The sequence below is a fragment of the Pantherophis guttatus genome, chromosome 4, assembly GCF_059756535.1.
Source record: "Pantherophis guttatus breed Tessera chromosome 4, ASM5975653v1, whole genome shotgun sequence".
Lineage (NCBI taxonomy): Eukaryota > Metazoa > Chordata > Lepidosauria > Squamata > Colubridae > Pantherophis > Pantherophis guttatus.
In genome coordinates this window covers 70,997,249-71,022,973 of record NC_142066.1, presented here as the reverse complement: position 1 = coordinate 71,022,973, position 25,725 = coordinate 70,997,249, and the positions used below count along the sequence as shown (strand labels likewise).

Below are 25,725 nucleotides of genomic sequence, written 5' to 3'. Positions count from 1 at the left end.
TGGCATAAAAATGTAAGAAATAAATAAAAATAAAATGAAATAAAATAAATAAGCCGCTAGGTTAGAGTGGAAGGTCTTAATTCCCATTCCAAATATGGGAAGCATACAAAGCTGTATGCAATTCCCAAAATGCTTTAATACTATTATTAAACTGAAATAAGCATTTGACCTCTGAATCTAATTCCATAATTTGTATTGGAATCCAAATTTAAGCTTCCTCATCAAATTGTTCAGATTGTTCTCAAATTGTTATCTAACCTCCAATTAAATATTTTGAGAGGTTTTGAAAGTAATTAGTTCAATTGCTAGTCTGCTTTTATTGTAACTAAGTTTTTTTAATGTTCACGTGGAATCTGTCTTTATATCCTATATTTTGAAAGAACAGGTCTTATACTTCTGCATTATATCATTTCAAGTTCAAAATAAGCTATCAGCCAATGAATCAGAAATGGGAATATTATTATATTATTTGGCTCAGCCTTCTTTTCTTAAAGTGAAAATTCTCAATTACAATTGCCTGACCAGGTCTTCTGTATTCTATATTTCACACTTTATTTCCATTTTTCAAATTAATGACTTTGCATATTAAATTTTGTCCTATTATTTCCAATTTATTTCTCTAACTTATCAAGATAATTTTTGATTCTATAATGAATCATTAATGAGTGAGTATGATTTCTGAGCTAGCTATATGTGCTGTTAATCATCATGTCATTCAGCCAACACTTAACTAACCTGATAATCAAAATGTCACAGAGTACTCTGTCAAATGCTTTGTGGAAATCAAGATACATTATAGCTACACCTACACCAGTACAGCTATTACATTCTACTAAGCAAGCATCTGATTAAAAGAAAGAGAGAGGATTAATTTGGTAAGACTTGTCCTTGACAAACCCCTGCTGATTCCTGTGATTACTATATTATATTTAATATGCCTACAAATCAATATCTTTATGATCTGCTCTAGGGCCTTCGCAAGTATTGATATTAAACTAAAGGCTCTGTAGTTCTCTAAATTTAACTTTTTCCCTTTTTGAAGATAAATATGAAACGGTCTATGAATTATGTGTTTTCATAATTTCTCAAAGATGATGATGATGATGATACCTATTCAGTTGTGTCCAAGTCTTGGTGAATCTATGGGACAGATCTCTCCACATCTTCCAATATTGCACTACTTTGAATTGTTCTATGCTCTATCTGGTGTCAGCTTTGATAGTATCTGGAAACTGTATTCTTTGGAAGCCTGGTTTCCTTTTATAGCTAATTCTTCCAAACATAATCTTAAATATAATACATAAAATTTTGACCAACCAGCAAGTCCTTCAAAATACTCCAATTGGTCACCTATAATATTTTCTCTTTCCAGAGAAAATTCCATGAATGTCATAGTTTGGAAGTATAGAAGAAATATCTTCTGGTCCCATGGGGCGCCTTAAGTTTCATCCTATAGTAAAGTCTATCACAATTGTATTTAATCCTTTGCATTATCATTTTCCCCTCAAATAAATAAACATGAATAGAATATTGTTATTATAGCAATGCAAATAAAATAAAGATTAAAATAAAATAAATAAAATGAAGTCTTTAAAAAATAAAGTTTAAAATAAAAACATTAAATGAGGACATGAGGATAAAATCAATATGAATTAAGGAACAAATAATGACAGCATAACTTCTTTTAATATATTAAATATTGCAAGATATTTATCATTACCATAGCTCTGCCCTTGCTTCTGGCAAATAGTACATTTCATGAACTGATGATTTATCAGTTTCAATTCCTCATAAAAGTGAATTAGAAAGTAATACAACTTTTTTTTTGTTCTGTTCCATCATCTATCTCTATCTTTACTGATCCATTACCCTGTGTTTCTATTTCTATTATTATTCCTGAACACTCAGAGCTTTTTTCTCCTCCCTCCCTCCCTCCCAAAACTGTTTCTGAAGTCCAATCAAGAATAATTTTTACATCTTTCTTCTGACATTGACTCTCCTCTTCTAGGCTTTCTCTTTGAGTTCTTTTTCTTCTGCAAGGATCCTTCTTCTGTAATAGTATACCCTTTCTCAGTGGTGGGTTGCTACCAGTTCGCCCCGGTTCAGGTGAACCGATAGCAGCAGTGGCAAGAGGCTCCGTTCACCCACCCGGATTTCATCAAACATGCTCTGCGCATGCACAGAAATTTCTGTGCATGTGCAGAAGTGGTGCGCACGCACACAAGCAAACCAATAGCAAAAGTAAATGAAACCCACCATTGCCCTTTCTTTAATCAGATAAATCTTCTTTCATCTCTAAAGTGGGATCACTAATTCTTCTTGTTTCCATTTTCTCTAAGCACTACAGATGAATTAAGCAAGTTATTTTCAGGCAGGAACAGAAATGTGTTCATCTTTAATTTTGCTTTTTCGGTATTCCTAGTTTTATTTATTTTTGTTCTCTTTTTAGCCTTTCAGATTAGTCCAGTACAAGCTGCTCACTTTGGTCAAACATTTGTTAGATTTTTTTTCTTAAACTCATTAGTCTAATTGTACTCTAAACTTTGTTGTGATATTTGCAAGCAGAAAATACATCTCTAGAGTGTTTTTTTGTTTTCTTGGTAAAAAATATTGTTCTGTTTAGTAATATATTCTTGTCATAGCAAAAGACATCTAACCATGTAAAAATCTGGAAAGCTATGATGACTTTAGGTATCCTTTGGTTTTATAATTTAGTTTGGTGTGACCCTGAAGAAGGGAACAGAATCCAGATGTAAAAATGTGAGGTAAAGATGTCATCTTATAATAGTGAAAGAATATAGATTAGGAATGACGGCAAGATTAAGGTCTGAATTTGGGTCATTGCTTTGTTAAAATAGAGTTGTTCCCAACTATGCCAAAATAATTAATTATTTATTAGTAATTGATAATGTATTTTTCTTATATAATCCTTTGCAAATCTATAGTCTTGGTCTAATTAACTGGGAGGCCAGACACAACTATTTTGGGGTATTTTAATTTTAAAAAATGGTGGATAGTAGTGGATATTTGCTTCCTTGCCGAAAGGTTCAGCAATTTAGAAGCAATCTATGTTGAATTAAACATACAGATTTTAGCTTTTAAAATGCTAACGAATTTGGATCCAGAGAAAAGAGAGGCCCCTCCTTTCTTTCTACCAGAAAGACACTATTTACAGCACATTTTGTTTGAATGAAATTCAATTTATATTTCTCTTTGTTATGAATCAGTTTGATGTAGTGGTTAAGACATGAAGCTAGAGACCAGCAGGCTGTGGGGTGTGAGTCCTGCCTTAGGGACAAAGTCAGCTGGGTGAATTTTGGCTCTAGGACTAAGTAGTGCCAAACCATTCCCCCCCCCCCAAAAAAAAATCATATCAAGAAAACTGCAGGGACATGTCAAGGCAGTTGCTAGGAGTCAATACTGCCTCAAAGGCACATTTTAGGAATGTTTCAAATTGAATCTTCTAGATATAGATTATAGTGTTAATGATCCCCAAGTCAGTGGTCTTTATATTTTTCTTTCTATGTGAGCTGTTTTTGCTTAATGGGATAATGTGTTTTACAAGTAATTAACCATATGTGTGTACAAGAACCAACTTTAAACACATCATAATCAAAATAGGAAACACTGACTGTTCTGTAAACATGTGCAAGTAAAAGCCTAGCCAATATAAAACAAATTAAACCATGTATAATTCTCTAAAACAATTTCTACTTATTAGCTCTTCTCTGCTAATTGTCACTTCAGCAATGTTTCCCTTAGTACTTCACTCCCCTTACCTTTCAATTCAGTAGCCTTTTGTTCACACAATCCTATTAATTCTATTTAGGGAAATCAGATTAAGTCAATTAATTTATTAAGTGATACTGCAAGGCACTGCTCAAAGATCAACTGAGGCATTTATGCTGGGTGCTGCTTCATTATATAGCTTTCTCAGTCACATTGAATGACTTAATAGTGCTGAAACCATAGTCTTTTACCTATTTTTAAAACTCATAGGAGCAATTACATCAGACCATACCTAGTTTGGCATAGATGGTCTCAGTAAGGATGTGTCACTTCTGATGGGCAAAAGGGGCCTATTTATGAATTTCATGACTTTAGATAATAAGTAAAAGCTCTGCATTCTCAATAACAAACAACATTTTCAATATAGAACAACTTTTTTTTTTAACTTTCTACCTAAGTGCTAATTTTCAACCAATAAATGTTTCTATGTGAGTGCTTGTGGATTACAGAAAGGAGAAGGCATTTTGAGGTTGTACTTAACAACTTGGATATAAAGATACTGATTACCATTGTTTTGCATATAGATGGTATATGGCTGGCATTGCTGCTATCTAAAGTAAAACAAAAGATATGTTAAAGAAATATGACAGTGTTGGGCTAAGATATTTAACCCTCTGAAAGATAATTTCCACTACCCCTATCTATATATAGGAAATAATCTCTTGATTGGTAGTCCAGTATTGGAAATGGAACAACATAATTTGCACAGTAGCAGAAGGCAGAAAGGTAACTTAGTGGAAGTGGCAGACAGATGATGCTCTTAGAACTATGCTGTAATAAAAATGTATGTTGTTGGAACTCAGAGGGGAAAGGTGGTGTACTTTTCCATGTCTCTTTTGCCTCTTTTGCCAGACATTTCACTTTAGTGGGCCTAGGCAATTATGATTCCTCATAGCAATTATGATTCCAATACTTCTTTATAGTATTGCTATATCATAAAGAAGAAGATCTAAGTCTGTGATTCAGTTTTCATTTTCTAGAATTAGGATTCTAAATTAATAATATAATAATCACTGCTCTGAGGTATTGTAACATAAGGACAACCTGGTTGCAGGGAGCAAATGGCAAGAATGCAACACTCAAGCTAGGCACTCTGCACAATCAATACTCTGTTTTGGCAGCAGTACTCAGCATGACATAAGGTAGTTTACGATGTAAACTCAGTTCAGCAACTGTAGCAGATGATGCAGATATGAACATCAACGATCCATTTGTGATCAAGGGACTCAGCCCCACAGTTGTTTCTTTCCCTGAGCTAGCTGTTTCAATTGCTTTTATATCAGTATATTTCATATACTGACTTGCTTTATTTTCTATAAAAGCTAGACATCCTTTTATATACACTGACCACTTGAAGCATGCATTTCCCTTGCTTGCCTTACAAACTGTTCATATACCAATTGATTCCCAACAATGATTGATCCCATAATAGCCATAATGCTAGATGATATCTATACAAAATCTAAATTAGATTAGGTTACCAAAAGTTGTAATGAAAATACATTGCCTAGGGAAGTTGTGTTTTTTCTTTACCACCCCCAAAGCTATATTCTATTTTTATGTCTATTTGTCATGAAAAGTTTAATCAGAAGGGATTGAAGCTGTAAATATAAATGATGATATCCATATTAATGTGGTTTCATTATCATCACTCTGAACTGGAATGTCTACATAAATCCTATCAGAAATATTCTATAGGTTAAATCACAAGGATTGTATCAAAGTTTCTGGAACTAATATGAAGCAATTTAAAATATAAGCTAAAGTTACTAAGCCTTTCCTGTTAAAAATAACATTGCTGCTAGGCACAGCAACCACAGGAGATACAGAGTATTCAATGATTTACTGTAATCTAGCTAATATACCTATACATGTAATATAATTTCCCACTAATTTATAAAATGAGGTAATTTGCTGTTTAAGAAATACTAGATCTGAGGTGAATAGGAGTTTTATGGTCACCCAGTGTAATATTCAAATGCATAAAACATGGCTGCTTTAATGATTTGAGGAGAAGCAATTTATTTGTGTCAAACAGCTTTGGAAAGCATTTCTTTGAATACTTTGCACATCCCTCATAATTCTGACTTCATTTCTTACAACAAACTTTTCCTACATAAAACAAGTATTCCTTCTTATCATAAAATCAAACATTTAATTTGGATAGACAAGGAAACATAATGATATAGAGCAGTGATGGTGAATCTTTTCGGCACTGAGTGCCCAAACTGGAACGTGTGCGCCGGAGCACCAGAAACCCAAAGACCAGCAGGCCGGTGCGCATGTGCGCACCAGCCAACTGGTCTTTGAGTTTCCAGCACGCGCATGCATGCTGACCAGGTGGTATCATGCACGCCAGAGCGCCAGCCAACTGGTCTTCGAGTTTCCGGCGTGCAAGAAGACCAGCTGCCTGACGCGCATGTCCACGCCGGAAAGCAGAAGAGCAGCTGGTGATGGTGCATGTGCCCACAGGGAGGGCTCTGCATGCCACCTCTGGCACATGTGCCATAGGTTCGCCATCACGGATATAGAGCATGGCTTTGATTGACCATACACTGGAATTGTACAGTCAATATATTTAAATAAAACAAACAAGCAAACAAGCAAGCAATAGCATTTAAGAAGTATGTGTCTTTGTATGCCTCTTTTGTTTTTCTGGATTTGGCAGACAAAGTAGCTAAATTTAAAATTCTTGAGAAAAAAATCCCAAATTTTCATCCATATCTTTTTCTAAGTCTATGAAAACAGTATATGGATAAAGCCATATGAGGAATCTGCACCATTTTAAAACCAACTACACATCTGTCTGATCATATCAGATGATTTTGAGAGGTCAACCAAAAGAAAGCTGATGCTTTCCTTCTAGAACAGGGGTGTCAAACTGGGTATCTTTGAGTTGGGGGAGATGGGACTGATAGCAGACAGTATGGATGCCTGCTGCAGCACTCTGCCAGCCAAAACGGGTGCAAGGGGTGCGCACGGGCCCCCCATGCCCTGTTTTCACTAGCAGAGGCACCGTAGGCCAGTCCTTTGCTATTTCCAGGCCAAGGGCCAGATCTGAGCACCCCATGGACTGGTTCTGGCCCATAGGCCTTGAGTTGTCACCCCTGTTCTAAAATTTGTTCGCAATCTGCCTTGCTACTTCTGAAGTCCTGCACTCCATACCTCAGAAATTCAGCAATATACCTTTTTATTGTTTTGGTATTCTGGGAAATGAAATCTTAGAAGAAATGTTTTATTAGAAATTTGCTATGAAAAATTGTCAGATATTTCCCTTTCTGATACTTTCTATCATATTCATTCATCTATTCATCCCTGTTTGATGTAGTTTAAATGCTTTGTTACTGATACAGCACAGCCCAATCCATACTTATAGACAAAGTAGGATTAGACTTTTTATTTATCTATGTACAAATTTCCAAAGAAATAGTAAGATGTTATAACTGGAAATTAAGAAATAACTATAATGGTTTTGTTTGACATAACTATATTTTTTTCAGGGATAGTACAGTATCTCTCTATTAGAAGATAAAACTTTCAAATTTCAGACAAAATGCTGCAGGAAATTGTCCTACACATTTTTAAATTAATAACTTTTTAAAATTTCATGAAAGAGCTGATCTTTATAAGGGCTTCTAGTCTGAAAAACTAAAATTGTCCTTTTCCACAAAGTTTCCTGAGTCTATTAAGGAAACTGTGTGGAACAGAATTTCCAGACTGGAGATTTTCCAGAAGATGGCAATATATATGGCATGTGTTTGTGAACTGTGGTTATAACCAGTGGTGGGATTCTGGGGGTTCTAGGGGTTCGGCCGAACTCTTTGTTAAATTGGGGTGAGCGAGCCAGCAATTTAACAAACGGTTTGGTGTTTTTTTGTAATTTATTGGCCCCGGAGCACACCAAACCGTTTGTTAAATTGCTAGCTCGCCCACCCCTCGCCCCGCCCCACCTCCCACCCGTGCGGCGCCAGCCTACCGTAGCCAGGGGTAGGCAATTGTGGCTCTTTTACAACCTGTGGACTTCAACTTCCAGAATTCCTGGCTGTCTCAGGAATTCTGGGAGTTGAAGGCCACAGGTTGTAAAAGAGCCACAATTGCCCACCCCTTCCCTAGCCTGAGTTCCGCTGCCTGGGATCCACGTGGGCTGCCACGTGGTTCCCCACCGGCTCCGGACGCAAGAGAGCAGGATGGAGAAAGCAGTTTCCACGCCTTCACTCACCCTCACTCTCTGCTCTGTTGGATCGTGGGCCGTTCGCTTACCCCGCCCACCCCCAATCTATTGCTGCCTCCGGAGTCCCAGCTGATGGCTAGAGGAAAAAAAACTTCAAATTCTTGCCGCGGGGCTTCAAAGGGCCGCCCTATAGCCAGTGGTGCAGCCAAACCGTTTGTTAAATTGCTGGCTTGCCCCGCCCCTCCGCACCACTATTTATTGCCAATAAATAGTGGTGGGCGAGGGGCGGGCGAGCCAGCAATTTAACGAATGGTTCGATGTTTTTTTATAATTTTATTGGCCCACGGAGCTTCAGCATAGGCTAATTAGCCCCTTGATTCTATCGGCCTCCTGGCTCTCAGCTGATTTGTCTCAGCTGTTTTGCTCAGGGCTCTGCTGCTTCCTTGCAAAGAGTCCTGGAGCAGATTTTTTTTCCCTTAGCTCTGCTGAAACACGAAACTGAAACTGCTTTGCTGTTGCTGCAAGGTTGGAAAATTAGGCAGGCAGAATTCTTTTCTTTTTCCTCACCAAAAAAGGTAGGTGCAAACAATGGGAGATTTAGGGAAAAAGAGGAGAGTTCAGGATTTTAAAACACAAAAGAAAAAAAGCTCTATTTAACTAAGGAATTGTAGTAATTGAGATACTATTAATTGTATATTTCTGAAAGCAGAAATGGTTAAGTTGTGGTTTGGAGGAATATATAGGGGAAATTATTTGGTTTATTATTATTGGTAAATATAGTTAATTGATTTGTAAGAAATTGGATTGCATGGAAATAATTGGAATATTCATGTTCATATTGATTAATATACAAAAAAGGTAGTTATATAACTAATTGATTTATATTAAAATGTTGAATTTATATTAAACAACTAATATTACATAATTAACCAATGTGAGGATGGATATAAAAATAGATGACAATGGGAAGGGGTATAATATAGAATAGAAGGGAAAAATTGAATTTGATTAAGATTAGAGATGAGGATGAAGGGTAATAATTGGTTTTTTACAAAAATAGATGAGGAATAAATATGGCAAAAAGGAAATATAGAAATTGTAAATTTAATTGAAATGACTAAACACTGTTTACATTTGTGAACCGGCCAAATACTCTGTTCAAAGAAAATACATTGTATGTTTATATGTGTGTTTCTAATTATTGTTATTTATTCATATTTGTTCTCTTTTATTCTTTAAAGTTTAACAATTCATTCTTTATCTTAATATCTTTATATTTGTTTGGGGTTGGCTTTCTTCCCTTTCATCTTTTTTATTATACAGCAATCTTTCTCCTCAAACCTACCATCTCTCTCTTTTCTTTCCTTCTTACTTTCTCTTCCTCCCCCTCTTCTTCTCCTCCCTACTTCCTCTTCCTTTCTCCTTCTCCTCCTTTCTTCCTCCCTCTCTTACCCTCCCTCCTACTCTAATTTCCCTTCCCTTCCTTCATCCCTCTCTATTGCTGTATCCTTTTATGCATATGGACTACTCAGAGGGCTGAAAAAGTTATTTCTGACTGGTCCTCGCACTTTTGACCAGTCCTCGAACTTACGACTGTCCTCACATTTTACATTTTTGCCCTATCTTGTCACCATGGTGAAGAGAAGCAGTTGTGCAATGAGTGACATGGTTGTTAAGAATGTTACAATGGGCATACAAGATGACCAGTCATAAGTGCGAAGACTGGTCAAAAGTGCGAGGACCTGTCAGAAATCACTTTTTTCAGCCCTCTGGGTAGTCCTTTTGTGCATGTGGACTACTCAGAGGGCTGAAAAAGTTATTTTTGACTGGTCCTCGCACTTTTGACCAGTCCTCGAACTTATGACTGTCCTCACATTTTACGTTTTTGCCCTATCTTGTCACCATGGTGAAGAGAAGCAGTTGTGAAATGAGTGACATGGTTGTTAAGAAAGCTGCACGGGCATAAATGTGAGGATGGTCATAAGTGTGAGGACCAGTCAAAAGTGCGAGGCTCAGTCAGAAATGACTTTTTTCAGCCCTCTGAGTAGTCCCTATGCACATAGCCACGCCCACCCGGTCACATGATGAGCTAGCCACGCCCACCCGGTCACATGATTGCCAAGCCACACCCCCAACTAAGCCACGCCCACAGAACCTGTTGTTAAAAAAACTGAATCCCACCACTGGTTATAACAACAGATTCAGCAGAGAGAGTAGTTTAACTTCTGTGAATTCCTGGACAGCTATGATATCATCAGGCAGTATTTAAGTACATTAAAATGTAATCTTATTTATTTAAATGATTAACACTTCATAAGATCGCCAAGTCTCATTTGATAGCAGTGAAGCTTTTTGGAGTTTTGAAGTATTGATTTTGAAGTCCATCACACATTCAGTGGGGCATCTATACAAAATTAATATTTTATGGAAATTAGTTGGAAAAGGAAATGTCAGCTTTGTTCTCTGATACTGCTAAGCTTACAACATCTGGATTTCAAAATCCAGATAACCAGTAAATTAAAACTAAGAGATACAAAAATCTCTTAACCCTTTTCTGTAAACTAATGATTGCTTATATTTTTGTGGATTAAATAAGGTACTCTTAACAGATATTTAATTAATCTACCCACAGGTACACAGAATTCCAAAAGCTGTATATGGGTGCAAACATCTGCAGATAAGAAATGGGTATTCTTATTCTTTTGTCCGAGGTGCATAAGTTCAATATTTTCACATCTTCTCATTTTCCTGTTGCTTATAATCATTGCTTTTCAGTTGCCATTTTAGTGATTCAGATATATTTATATATGAATGGATATATTTTATCCATCTATAAAATATATTCAGATATATTTATATCTGAATGGTTTCTGGAGATTCTAAATTATCAATCAAGTGTTTAAGGTTATTTAAAAAGCTTTAGAAAAATTATGTAGTGAGGATAATTTTCCTTAGTTGCTTCTCATACAAGGAACACACATTTAAATTATTTATAATTTTAAATACTTTAATTGATCTGGTTTGTTGACTCAGAGATGAATGCTACATGAAATAAAGATCCATTTCAAATATATGAATTTGCTTGCTTCTTAACCCTTCATCCCAGAACTCTTCGAAGATGGGGGGATGAAATCTTTCCCTGCAGCCATGTTTAATTCATTTACTTAGTTCTTATTCAAAGCCTGGACAGAGAGGAGGGGGAGAAAGTAAATCAGGAGATTGAACTGACTTTATCATTGTCAAGCTTTCAGAGTTTATAATATTAACTATAGCTATGGAAATCAATTGTTCAGCCTTTTCTTTCTTTTTGATTAGTCTGTTTGGAAGCTACACTTTCTAGGGATTATTATTTTTGTATTTTTGCATAGCTTTCTGCAGTGTGCAACCATTACTATTGCTTATTTTTTCTTTGTTACAAGTACCAGTTTTTTAAAAAATCAAAAAGTCAGGGGGCAAGATATTCCAGAGGGTAGAAACGACATCTGAGAAGGCCCTCCTCCTAGACCCTGCCAGCCAAAATAATCAGGATAATGGGACCTGCAGCATGCCTCCTTTGCCAGCTCAAGTGTTATGGGCCAATCCCAGTGTGGTGAGACCAAGAAACCTGGACCCATGCCATGAAGGTCTTTAAAGGTTATATGCTGCTCATCTCTTTTAGAGGTGACTTTAGGTGGCTGGACTTTGACTTACTGTGCGTCAGCCATACATCCATACATACAGTTTGCATTAAATTTGCAAATTTGAGGCCCATTAATTGTACAAAATATATTCATAGATATATCATCAAACATTATTCCTAAAGCAGTTGTTAGAATTAGAGACTTAGTTACCCATTCTTCTGCTTTCTGCTTAATGAAATTTTGTGATTTTTTTTCTTTATTGCACACCTAATTTGATATGAGTGAGAATTTATTACAGTGTTATTTTATGATAATTTACCAAATGTCACACTTTAGGTAAATAATTAATATTCAGTTTGAAACTTAAGGTTTGTTTCTGTGACATTTGCCAGTATTCTGTGACTCTACACCAGTAGTTTTGTGGAATTGAGGAACCAGATTCTAGAGCAGGGGTTAGGATTAGGGTTAGGGTTAGGCAATGAGGCCAGATCCGGTCTGCGTGGCCATCCTGGAAACTGTAAGGTACAGCCCACATCACTTTGGTCCGGCCCACACCATCCCAGCATGTGTACGCATGCACAGGCCCAGTTCTCTGTCGCCGCATGCAGGGAAACTAAAGTAGTCTGTGAGACTACTGTGAGGTAAAAAAAAATAGTACAGACCTTCCAACCTCATGAGATTTTTTGTGTGTGTGTCTGAGAAGTTGAACTATTTTTTTTTACCATAGTCCCACAGACTATTTTTGCTGCCCTGCACGCAGTGATGGAAAATGGAGCTGGGTAGCAGGTTAGTGAAGGAACCAATGTCATCCGTGGCCCTGGTGCACTGCTCACAAACAGTAAGGCTGCCACATGCAAGTGAGGAGCACACCAGGACCATGAACGGTGTTGGTTCCTGTGCCCGGCCAATTCCGATTCCACGGCAGGCCTTGCTGAATGAAGTCTTCAACTGAGTGAGAAAGCACTGCGGCATCAGTGCCTTCACAGCTGCGTCCAACCTGCAGACTGCAGACCTTGTCCTGCAGAGCCCGCTGCCACTTGGGCTGGGAGGATAACAAGAAGAACAATGGTGAGGCTTTGCACCAGCCAGCTCACCAGGCAGGGAGCAGGTCAGGTCGGGTTGGCTGGTTGGGGAGGAGGGAATCATGGTGGCTCCTGCCATCCCCGCTACTGCCAGTAGCTTGGGTGCCTCGGCTGAAGCATGGATCATGCTCATTCTCTCATACACACGCACGCGCACACGCACACACATACAGAGAGAGAGAGAGAGAGAGAGAGAGAGAGAGAGAGAGAGAGAGTGAGAGTGTTTGGAGAGCCCTCTCTCTCTCTCTCTCTCTCCCTCTCTTTCCCTTCCTCCCTCCCTCCCTCCCTCCCTCTCTCTCTCTCTCTCTCTCTCTGTTTTGCTGTGGCGGCAGTGGCCAGCTTGGGTGCTCCAACTGCATCTGAGCTGAAGACACCAGAGGTGCAGCAGCAGGCTTGCCTTCAAAGATCTCTCCAAGTGCCCCATGTGCACCCAGACACCTCATTTGCATGCAAGCTGTGTGGAACAATGATGTCTTATTAAGTGGAAAGTATTTGGAGGGAAGGAGCAGGAGACTAGCAAACACTTTTTGCGCTGAGTGAAAGTTTCTGGGTCCCTGATTCTCTGCAAAAGAGAATAGGTACCTGAACTTGCACAATATTATAGCAGCCAGAAGCTTCCATTCTTGGCACAAGCCAACTCTCCTCTCCTCTCCTCCCCCCTCCTCAAAGGCAAAGAAACAGTAGCAGAGAGGAGACAGATGTTTGCAAGGTGAGTCCTTGTGGCAGGAAGGGAGGGAGAAGCATGAAGTAACTTAGTCAGTTGGGGAGGCCTTAAGGGCCTGTTCTGTCACTAGGCCTCCCATGGCCTTCCCCATCCTGAGATGCCTCATATACACATTAATATTCTTGAATTGTGAGCTCTTAGGAAAGTATTCCCTCCTTGAATGCTGCAAACAGCTATTTCCAGTAAGGAAAATAGAACAAAGCAAGTGGGGAAAAATATTTTCCTTTGCTATATTTCCAGTCTGAATTAGACTATGGCAGGGTCCCTACAGGAGAGCCCTTTTAAGGATTATGTATTAATAGAAAGTAACTAACTTACCTCTGTTCTTAAACGCTAAAGCTGTTGCATATAAAAATCAGAGGAGCTCTGATCAACTATCAGAGCCATCATTTTGACAGTTTTGCTGTACTGTTGTCTGTAGATGCCCTCACGAAAAGCAAGCATGGGATAAACTGAGCCTGGTTTGTTCTCAGTCTTTTAAGTGGCCACAAACTACTAGCAAAAGTGGCATTTGATCACAAGGTGAGGAGGCATCAAGAAATGTTTCCCCTTTTGTTTTGAGCACCCAAGAAGGGACAGGAAAGACAAAGAAAAAGAAGGAAAGAGGGAAAGCAGTAATCTCCTAGTAATCTCCCATCCTATCACTGAGGATGCTTTGGTTACAAAGCTGGGGCTCCTCAAAAGAAGAGAGAGTGGGCCTCCCACTGACCTACACACTTTGCCCTCCTGCACACACCATGAGCAACCTGGCCAAGGGGAGCAAGCACAGCAGCAGTAGTAGCTGGCCATGTCCCCACGGCTATGCTCACAATAGCCATGCACACCCTGGCCACACCCCAACCTCCCAAAGTCAACCACAATCCTGATGCGACCCTCAATTAAATTGAGTTTGACACCCCTGTTCTAGAGGTAAAACCTTACTTCCCTGTGCCTGCTAATTGCTTCCCTCTATCTGTATTATCAAGGATGAACCTTATAATTATTGGAGAGATTCTCAAACTTTCTCAGTGCATAGTGCACTCTCAGCATTTTTTTGACACCTCTAGGCCCAAACTGTTGAATATCTCTGTATTTCCCTTGAAAATTAAAAATATTCCATTACTCCCTTTTTATAATTTATAATTCCTTAATTCGAGGTAGAGTCAAGGCAACTTGATGGAGCTTAGCATTTACTGGCTGGTTGCACTTCCTGACACTACATGGAGTTCACAGCAGATATTTTTTCTTTGCACCCTAGGAGGGAAATATCTACCACTACCTAGGACTGAACACTCAACTTTCCGAGTTAGAAGTGAACGGCTTCACCTGTAGGGCACCACACCGCTCATTTAAAATATGACATTAACCCCTGTAAATTCATTGCAGACCCTATGATACTGGGCACTTACTGAATTATTATTAAACTCATTTCTGCAGAAAGTTGCTAAACACTAACTAGAAATTATTAATAAAAATATGAAAAGGATTATTTTACAAGGGGTTGAACAATAATTTGTTAACCAATCTGATGAATAAAGAAATAAAGAATATTTTAACATGATCAGTTTTAAAAATATTCCAAGCAATATCTCCATAACAAGGAATTAACGTATCAGAAAAAGGAAACCAAAGCTCCTGATCTCTATAGTAAGAGAGAACTTGATTTGCCATATCACTATTTCTTTTTTATTCTTGTTTGCATATCAGGTTAAAGTTGCATCCAAATCTGTTTTCTTGCTGAAGATTTTATTACCAATCACACTCATGAATTATGCAGCCAAGAGACACGATTCATTATAGACCTTTGAAGTCCTGAGAAAATGACTTCTTAATATTTTAAATAGAAGTTGATAAATATTAAGACTGGGATCTCAAAGGAAATTAAATTGAAACTAGGCATTTTGGTAAGACACTGTCACAATAACAATCCCATGTCTCTTTATCTTCCTAGTAATGTGCAATAATACAAAATAAATGATGTGATACCATCACATTTTCCTACCTTATTTCATGGTTTAGATATGCCTGGGTAAAGTATAATGACATCATTTATTAATTGTCTCTAACAATCATATTTCTGAATAATCTTTCCACAAATATCACCCAGATAATATTCAGAAAATCAGATAAATATATTAATATATAGGAAAAGTAACTTTGCAGGAAAGCATTAAAACTCTTTTAAAAATTAGAGTATTACTCATGTTATGCATTTTATATCATTACAGCGGGGGGGGGGGAGAAAAAAGAGAACGAGATTATACCAGCTGTAACAGAGATTTGATCTTTGTTGGATGTCCTTTTATTTGACTCAAGATGCCCAAGGACTCAAAGGATAGTTTTACAAAATTATTCAAATATTCATTTTATTTGTTGGTTTATTGCTAAATTCTTTATTTATTTATGGCTGAGATTTTGAGGCTTATTTCATTTCAAAACCAACACAAAGTAATAAATACAGAGACAGAAACTAGTGAATGTCATTGTTGTCTTCAATTTCAGCAACTTGTGCTTTTATATGGTACTTTCAATAGAAGTCATTCATTCTAATTGATTTATGGCAATCCTTAACCACATTATGAAAGCGTCAAGAAAATAATATGCCTTTACTTAGCTAATAGGATTAAACTTTTTTAGGAAAAAGAAAAAAGAAAATGATGCTAAAAAAGGTCAAAATGGTATGAATATATTTGCAAGTGGTAAAGTTGTTGACAGCCAGAGGTATATTTCAACATGCATGAATGAGAGCGTAAAATAGACATGAAATTCAAGATGAATTTCAGTTTTAAGGCCCTTATATCTTGGTTACTGAATAATAATGATTTACTCTGATCTTAGTCTTGTCTCGGTTATAGTCTAATTTAGAAAATGTAGAGTTTGATCAATATGAATAGTTAATTGTGACTTAAACTCTATTGATTTTGTGGGAACTTAATGCAGCTAGCATAAGTGGAGTTAACTCACTGTGTTTTCTGCCAACTATGTTGCTGCCACTTGTACTATGTGATCCCAGTTGGAGTTCCTTCCTGGTAAAAATAAAAATGTATGGATCTTTTCTACCTTCTGGAAATAATAGTTAGAATGTCTGCTTATCATATTTTAGTTTTAAAAAGATACACTTAAATATTTAGTGAGACCCTAGCTTCGTTGTATAACCATTGCATTTTAAAGCTACTTCTAATTCATTCAATAAAGCTGTAAAAAGGTTTTCATCTTACTTATGTGGGCACTTATCATGTAAAAATGTAATGAGATATTATGGCAGATAAATTTTACAGACAACTATATCAGCACAAATATTTAAATACTGTTCAGAATAAATTTTCACATGTTCAGTTACTGATGTTCTTTGGAATGTAAGAAATGAATGAATTAACAGAATAAGAAACCCAATCCTTTGGAGTCTGTGTATCTCATTATAGAAAAAGGCTTAAAGGATAATAAAATTAATGATTTGAATAAAAATAAGAAAGATTGTTACAGCCATTAGATTAACCCTAATTTATTTGAAGTTTTTAAGAGTTAAAAAACAAAATAGCTATTCTAAAGAAAAATATGAAAGAGAAAAAATTAATAATAATAAATTTGTGGTTAAATTTATTTGTAAATAAAAAGTGTTGTAAAAAGAATCAGAAATACACTATACATTATAGACTACACAACTCACTAATGTGTAAACCATAGGGCTCCTGAAAGTAATTAATGTTTAGGGCTTTAGGACAACTTTTCTCAACCTTGACAATCTTAAGACATGTGGACTGTTATGTATATATCTATTTTGTGCGGGAAATTCAAATGTACAGTGAATTCTGATTGGTTCATGGTTGCCTCTGAAAAGTATATAAAGAGGACTGTTGCCTGTGTTGCTCACCCTGAATTAAAGAGCTATTGTCACTAGCTTGCTTGTGCCTCTCGTTATTCCCGCGCTACAACATTGGCGACGAAAGTGGGATAGAGGCCACAAGAAGCAAACTAAAACAGCTTGGACTTCCAGCCAGGGTGACAAGTGGACTACGGAGACATATTGCGATGTCTGCCTACGTCCCGCCAAAACCTTTCGATCCGACCTGAGAGAAGTGGGGATCATATCTGACCAGGTTCGAGTGCTCCCTGGAAGCAAGCGAAATGCAAGGGCTCTCAGCGAACCGAAAAAGAGCCCTATTCTTAAGCCACTGCGGGCCAGATGTTTTTGAGATGGCCGAGTCCCTCTGCAAGCCAACCCCAGTCCAGTCGGTCCCCTGGGACGTCCTTCAAGCAAACCTGAGAGCCCACTACACTCCAGTTCCTTCGAAATTTGTACAGCGCTACGAGCTCCGGCAACGTGTACAAAGGGAAGGAGAACCGGTCAGCGCATATGTGGCCGCACTTCGAAAAGCCGCAACACATTGCGACTACAGAGACTTAGATGACGCGCTACTCGAGCAATTAATTTGTGGCATTAGAGACACTCAACTACAAAGGCATCTTCTGGCCAAGCCAGATCTAACGTTAGCCAGTGCGCTTGACGAAGCCAGAGCACACGAAGCGTCTACAAAAGCTTCTGAAGCACTACAGCGGCCACTGCCAAGCAAAGACGGCCTGAAAACAGCCCCCTGTCCACAGAGAGGAGGCGCGAACCAGCACGGAGGAAGAGTCGGACGAGGACGTCTTCCACACGGAGAAGAAAAAGAGCGAGCAGAGCCGCCGCCACGAGAACTGTCCCAGCTGTGGTGGGGATCATGAGAGACAATCATGTAAATACAGAGACGCCATTTGCAGGCGTTGCAACAGGAAAGGCCACCTAGCACTAGTTTGCAGAGTTCAATTTCCGCGTAGTCGCAAACCACGTGACTACTGCGACCAACCAGAACCGGCTCGTTCAAAACAGCCAATCAAAGATGACGGCGTGAGAAAACAGCATGAATCTCAAAAGCGGGAAACCTACAGCACGAGAATCGGCCAAGTCAGCACAACCGACGATGAGAAAGTCTACACAAAAGTAGAAATCGAAGGCAGACCATGCGAAATGGAAATCAACACCGGGTCTACACTGTCAATCATGTCCTGGACAACGCTCAAAGCGCTCCTGCCTAAGTTTCAGAAAGCCCAGCTGTCTCGACAGAAAGTTCGCCTCCTCGACTACCAGGGAAACCGAGTTCCCGTAGAAGGCATAGGCACGTTCTGGGTCACCTACGGCGAGTTCCAGAAAGAGCTGCCCCTGACCATCGTAAGCAAGCCGCTACCAAGTCTTCTGGGCATGGCGTGGTTCCAAGCCCTCGGCATGGGCTTCATGGGCGTCCACAGCATCGGTGGGCCATCTCTCAAAGAAACCCTTCTTCACGAATTTCGGGACGTTTTTGAGGAGACGCTAGGCAAGTACGTGGGGACTCCTATCTCTTTTAATTTAGACCCCAACGTAGCGCCAATCAAGCTAAAGGCAAGACGGGTTCCATTTGCTTTAAAGCCCAAAATCGATGCAGAGCTCGACAAGCTCATTAAACAAGGGGTGTTAGTTCCCGTAGATCACGCTAAGTGGGAAACCCCAATAGTCATGCCAGTTAAATCGGACGGATCAATTAGAATTTGCACTGACTATAAGTGTTCGATCAATAAGGCGTTGCAGCAGAGCGCCTATCCCGTTCCGATCGTCCACCATCTACTACACTCCCTGGGGCCTGGCAAGCTATTCGTAAAATTAGATCTTGTGCAGGCGTACCAGCAGCTGCCAGTAGATGACGCTATGGCAGAATTGCAGATCATAGTAACTCACAGAGGTGCCTTTAAATGCACTAGACTACAGTTTGGGGTTAGCATCGCCCCAGGGCTCTTCCAGAGTACCATGGAGCGCCTTCTACAAGGCCTCCCAGGAGTCATCCCATATTTCGATGACGTCTTAATTAGTGGCCAAGACGAGACACAGCTAGGAAATAGGGTTAGACAAGTTCTAACCAGATTCAGAGAAGCGGGGCTCAAACTCAAACGAGCAAAATGCAAAATAGTGGTTCCATCAGGGGAATTCTTAGGCTACCGAATCGACGGCATGGGCATTCACCCCACAGAAAGCAAACTCAGGGCCATCCAGAACGCACCCACCCCTAAATCGAAGGCCGAACTGCAGGCCTTTTTGGGGCTTCTTAATTTCTACACCATGTTTTTAAAACACAAAGCCACCATTGCAGAGCCACTGCACAGGCTCCTTGGAAAAAACGTTCCCTGGGTTTGGGGCAAACGAGAAACGGCTTCATTCGACGCAGTAAAGAATTTTTGTCTGAGGACAGTTTCCTCATTCAATACAATTCAGAACTACCTCTAGTATTGGTGTGTGACGCTTCCCCCTTTGGTGTAGGCGCAGTTTTAAGCCATAGACTGCCGAACGGGTTAGAGGTGCCCATCGCCTATTACTCTCGCACCTTATCTAGTACTGAAAGGAACTACAGCCAGCTGGACAGGGAGGCGTTAGCGGCTGTAGCTGGGGTCAAAAAATTTCACGAGTACTTGTTTGGCCGAACTTTTGAACTCATTACAGATCACCAGCCTCTTTTGGGACTTTTGGCTGGAGATAAACCGACCCTGGCTGCTCTTTCTCCCCGGATGACCAGATGGTCCATTTTCTTAGCTGCCTATTCCTACAGACTGCTCCACCGGCTGGGCAGAACTTTGGGACATGCTGATGCCCTCAGCCGATGCCCCTTGCCCGAACTGTTAGACAGCCCAACTCCAGAAGCCCCAGTATTACTCATTGACGTTGTGTCCCCGGGCCCCATTTCTTCAAGCGAGGTGGCAAGGGCTTCTGCCAGGGACTCTGCTTTGCGCACTGTAATGTGGGTAATGCGGGGTTGGCCTACCAAGGTGGACAGTGGGGATTTTCAATTGTACTTTAACAAGAAAAATGAACTATCTATGTTGGGGGGTTGCTTATTGTGGGGAGACAGGGTGGTCATTCCTTCGCAGTTGAGGCACAGGGTTTTAGCTATGCTGCATGAGGGACACCCTAGTATTGTTCGCATGAAAGGCCTAGCTTGTAGTTATGTTTGGTGGCCACATCTCGACCAAGACGCCACTGAGTGGGTGGGGAAGTGCAGGCCTGCCAGGAATCCTGCCCAGATCCTCCTATAGCTCCCGTTCGGGAATGGGAAAAACCAAAGGGACCGTGGGGGAGGATTCACATCGATTTCGCTGGCCCGTTCCACAGCCAGAATTTTCTAATCATTGTAGATGCATATTCTAAGTGGCTCGAGATTGCCTTAATGCCATCTACCACTTCTGAGGCCGTAATTAAAGTACTCAGAAAACTGTTTGTAACACACAGGTTGCCAGACACCCTGGTATCTGACAATGGGCCCCAATTCATGGTGACTCAATTTGAGGGCTACCTGGCCGAGTTAGGCATAAGACATGCATTATCCACTCCTTTTCATCCGGCTTCGAATGGCCTTGCAGAGAGATTTGTGAGAACGGCCAAGGAAGCTCTTTCCCGGCTCGATGCAGGGGACTGGCAGGCTAGGATAGATGAGTTCTTAGCTGTACAGCACGCCACCCCGTGTCCCACCTCGGGCCACAGCCCAGCCGAGCTTTTAATGGGCCGAAAGCTAAGGTGCATTCTCGATCGATTGCATCCCAATTACTCCCCCGATGGCTTCAAGGGGGAAGGGGGAGGACTAAGGCAATTCGAAGTGGGAACACCAGTATTTGCCAGAAACTACACCAACGGGCCATTGTGGGTAGAAGGAACCATCGTAGGAATTACCGGTCCAAAATCATACACAGTTGATATAGGGCATGGTAAAATTTGGAGGAGACATATAGATCAATTGCGAAAATGGTTACAAAACGAAAATCCAATTACTGTGAGTCCTAACTACCACAGTTTTCCTGACACAGCTACCTCAAGCCTGAGTAAGCCGGAATACTTATCTGGCAACCCAGGGGTCCAGCACCGCCCCAGCGAGTCGACACTCCCAGCCGGGGATAGCCACACCTCCGGAGAAATCCAGGAGGTTTCATTGGTGGAGCCGGGAGAGACAGGAGGTCCCTCTGACCGGCTCGACGCCTCGCCAACAACTGAACTGCGCAGGTCAACCAGAACTAAGATACGCCCTGGTCACCTGCGTGATTTTGTATGTAAATATGTAAATAAATAGGATAAGTGCCTTCTGGGAGTGGAGGGGTGTTATGTATGTATCTATTTTGTGCGGGAAATTCAAATGTACAGTGAATTCTGATTGTTTCATGGTTGCCTCTGAAAAGTATATAAAGAGGACTGTTGCCTGTGTTGCTTTGCTGAAGTCTCACCCTGAATTAAAGAGCTGTTGTCACTAGCTTGCTTGTGCCTCTCGTTATTCCCGCGCTACAACATGGACCTCACTCCCAGAATTTCCCAGGTATTATGTAATGGATGGCAAGAGAATTCTGGGAGTTGAGATCCATATGTCTTTTAAAAAATGCCAAGGTTGAGAAATTTTCTTTAAGAGTTCAACCCCAATATAATGCAGCTTGCTTATCTACCTACCTACCTACCTACCTACCTACCTACCTATCTATCTATCTATCTATCTATCTATCTATCTATCTATCTATTGTATTTTTCAGAGTATAAGACATACTTTTTTCCCTCCTAAAAGAGGCTGAAAATTTGGGTGCGTCTTATATTCCAAATGTAGCTTTTTCAATGCTATTTTTCACCCCTAACGAGGTACTAGCAAGTGAAGCGATCTACCTCCGACTCTCAGCTGTGCTTTAGAAGCTTTTTTTCAGTGAAGTGATCTTTCCTGCTTTACCTGCTCCCTCCGACTCTCAGCTGTGAAGCTTTTTTTCAGCCCTAACAAGGCATTAGTGAGTGAAGCGATCTCCATGGTTTGCCTGCTTTATTCATTGCTTCTCTCTCCAAAGATCAGTTGTGCTTTAAAAGCTCCAACTAAGAAGCGAACCTTTGCTAGACAAGCGGCGACTGAGAAATAAGCGGAGACGGCTTCCATTTTGACAGTGACAGCGCATAAATTAGCAGCCGGCGAAAGCAGAGGAAATCCAGGGGAAACCCAGGAGGAGAAAGTGATCCCAGAGAAACTTGGATTTTGAATATTTTGCTACAGAGGAGAGACTGAACTTAAGGAGAGAAAGGGATTAATTTGATGGACTTAGCCCTTTGTGGAGGCGACAACGAGACAATTAACAAGCAGCTGATACCGGAAGAGAGAGCGGCAGAAAAACTCCGTTTAAAGTGGAAGTTAGTGACTTTTGGAGCTAAATCAAATCAACCTAAGCGGAATATTTTTCCTTGGACTCTTGGACTTTTGGATTTTGGGACTTTGGATATTTGGAGGTTTGGACTTAGACATTGGTACTTGGATTATTCTACCCTCTATTTTTTTTCTTTTTTTTCTTTTTTGTTGTTGTTGAAAGGTGGACACTCGGGAGTCTTGGAGCTTTGGTGGACATTGGACATTCAATCTAAAAGTATTGGGACACTAGACTCTGAACAATAAATAAGAAGGATACAAATTTGGAAAAAAAAAAAGAGAGAGAGAGAGAAGAGAGCGATCCAGACGAAGAAGAATCAACTGTAAAGTATAATTAATTGTATTAAAAGCTGATAACAAATTAGTGATTAAGAAGCATAAAAAGCATTAATATTAAATGTACTGTTTGTGAAATTTCATATATAATCCTATATACTATATATATAACTGTTAACTTAATTTCATATTTATTCTAAATATATATTTATACTTATCTTAGTGCTATATTTTACCTCGGTAGTTAAATATTATATTGTTTTGTATGTTTAGGTTTGAAAAATTATATTGGATAGATTAATTGAATCTAGGATAGAAATTAAGAGTAATTGATTTGATAAATAGTAATTAATAATAAATTCAAATTAGATAGTAAGTAATTAATTATAAGGATAGCTAACTGATGAACTGCTGAAGTATTAGACTTTTCCCTCACTCCCTTCCCTTATATTTCACCCCATGCTTAGAGAGTAATATAGGCCAGATAGCCATCATGAATTGAAAAACTCTGTAAAATATTGAAAAGTGAAAAATAGAACTTATAGATAAATTTATATATAGACAGTGATAGTGTGATAAAGGAACTCATTTTGGTTACTTATCTCCCTGGGATTACTGGGATTATTGGGAGTACTGAAAGCCACCAATCAAATATAAATACTAAAAGAAATAGAACAGCCCAAATAGTAATCAGTATATGAAATTCTGGGAGAAGATAATAAAAGAAATACAAATGGCAACTACAAGTTCAACAACAATCTCTAAGTTAAGTAAGAAAATACCATCAAGCCAGATGATACTCATGGCCTCCCCAGCACAACAAAAAACAGTTGAAGCCATGGAAAAAGATAAAGCAACTCCCACCCTTAGTATGCAAAACATTCACTCTGTACTAACAATGATCCAGGAAGGAATGAATAAAATGCAAGAGACCATGGTCTACAACCATGAGGAGACAAGGAAAAATCATGAGGAACTTAGGATGGATGTGGGAGAGATAAAGGATAATATTAGGAACATGGATGAGAAGATAGGAAAGATACAACATAAAATAGAGGAAAATGAACAGAGGATTTATAAGGTGGAGGAGAGAATAGAACATACAAATAAGAGAATGGAGAAGATGGAATACAACCAAGCGGCCACAAATAAGGATTTAGAGGACACGGTATCATATCTTGAGATGGAGAAGGCATCCTTCTACTTAAGGTTTCAGAACGTAGAAGAGCAAAAGGAGGAGGATCTAGGAGAAATCATGACCAAGATACTTTCAGAAGTGACCCAGAGGGACAAGGAAGAGATACGAAGTGGAATAGACGAAATCTATAGAGTTCACACGAACTACGCTCGGAGAAATAAGTTACCAAAAGAAATACACATCAGATTCACAAAAAAATCTTTAAAAGAAGAGATCTATAGGAAGATGAGAGAGGATACAGCTATGTATAAAGGAAAAGAAATCTTAACCCTCAAACAGATACCAAAAAGGACAAGGGACCAAAGAAGGAACTACAACTTTTTAACGGCACAGTTGAATAAATTTAAAATAAAGTTCCGCTGGCTAATACCGGAGGGTCTACTAATCTCCTGGGAAGACAAAAAATACAGAATCGATAGCGTAGGAAAAGCACAGGACTTCTTTGACCAACACTTCGTGCTGGAGGAGGAGCAGGAGAGCAGAAAAGAAGAGGAACTTAAGAGGCAAGAGGAACAGCGGACAGAGAAAGAAGAAAGAGACCAAGAAGAGGGGAGAAGATTGGAAAGAGAAAGAATGGAGAGAGAGGGAGCGAGGGAAAAGACGCAAATGATCACTAGAAACACAAAAAGACTGCAAACAACGGATAGATAAATAAAGAGAGATGGAAAAAGAGCTAAAACTCATTTCAATCAATATAAACGGACTTAATTCACCAGCTAAAAGAAAACAGACATTTACAAAACTTCAAAAGCTAGAAACAGATATTATAACACTCCAAGAGGTACACATCAAAAGACAGCATCAAAAACTATTGGACAACCAAAGATTAGGAAGACTATATGCAGCTCTAGGAGACCAAAAAAAGAGAGGAGTCGTAATATATGTGAAGAATTACCTAAAAACAAAACAAATATATGCAGACACAGAAGGACGTTTCTTAATAATAGAAATACAAACAGGATCCAAAACAATATTATTAATATCCATATATGCACCCAACGGAAACCAAAATGTTTTTTTTTTAAAAAGCTACATAATATAATTAAAGACCTGGAATACGAAACTATCTGTATGGTAGGAGATTTCAACGCAATCATGGACATAGAAAAAGACTATCGGAGTAATAAACAAAGTAAAACCAGAAAGAAAACTCTACCGGAACCTTTCAAAGATATGATCAACGAACTACACCTACATGATGTATGGAGAGAGGCAAACATGCAAACGAAACAGTATACATATTATTCGAACCCACACCAGTCATGGTCTAGGATCGACATGGCCTGGATGACAGCAGACCTAAGAGAGGAGGTAAAAAATATCGAAATAGCAGCGAATACCTGGCCAGATCATAACCCCATTGAAATAATATGGAAAGGACATCGAAAGCAAAGGAGGTGGATGATGGATACCGGAATAATAAAAGATAAGGAATATATACATATGATTGAGAAAGAGGTTAAGATGTTCCTACAAATAAACACTAAAGAACAGACATCGCTTCAAAACCTTTGGGACACAATTAAAGCATATATAAGAGGTCTTACAATTGTGTATATGGCAAAAAAAAAATAAAGAAAAACGACAGTCAAGGAATAAGTTGTTAGAAGAACTTAGAATATATGAATTAGAATTGCAGAAGGAGCCCCATGACAAAACAATAAAAGAAAA

The 25,725-nt window shown here is 39.3% G+C and overlaps 1 protein-coding gene and 1 pseudogene across 4 annotated transcripts in view; both read left to right on the top strand.

Moving 5' to 3' along the window:
* The window catches only part of CNTNAP2 (contactin associated protein 2), a 1,550,102-nt gene that overhangs the window by 276,768 nt on the left and 1,247,609 nt on the right, over positions 1-25,725 (top strand). The window lies entirely within an intron of this gene.
* Positions 13,014-22,812, top strand: LOC148114160 (uncharacterized; annotated as a pseudogene). The gene is made up of 2 exons (XR_015733642.1): positions 13,014-18,250; positions 22,744-22,812. The product of XR_015733642.1 is annotated as an uncharacterized LOC148114160 (transcript).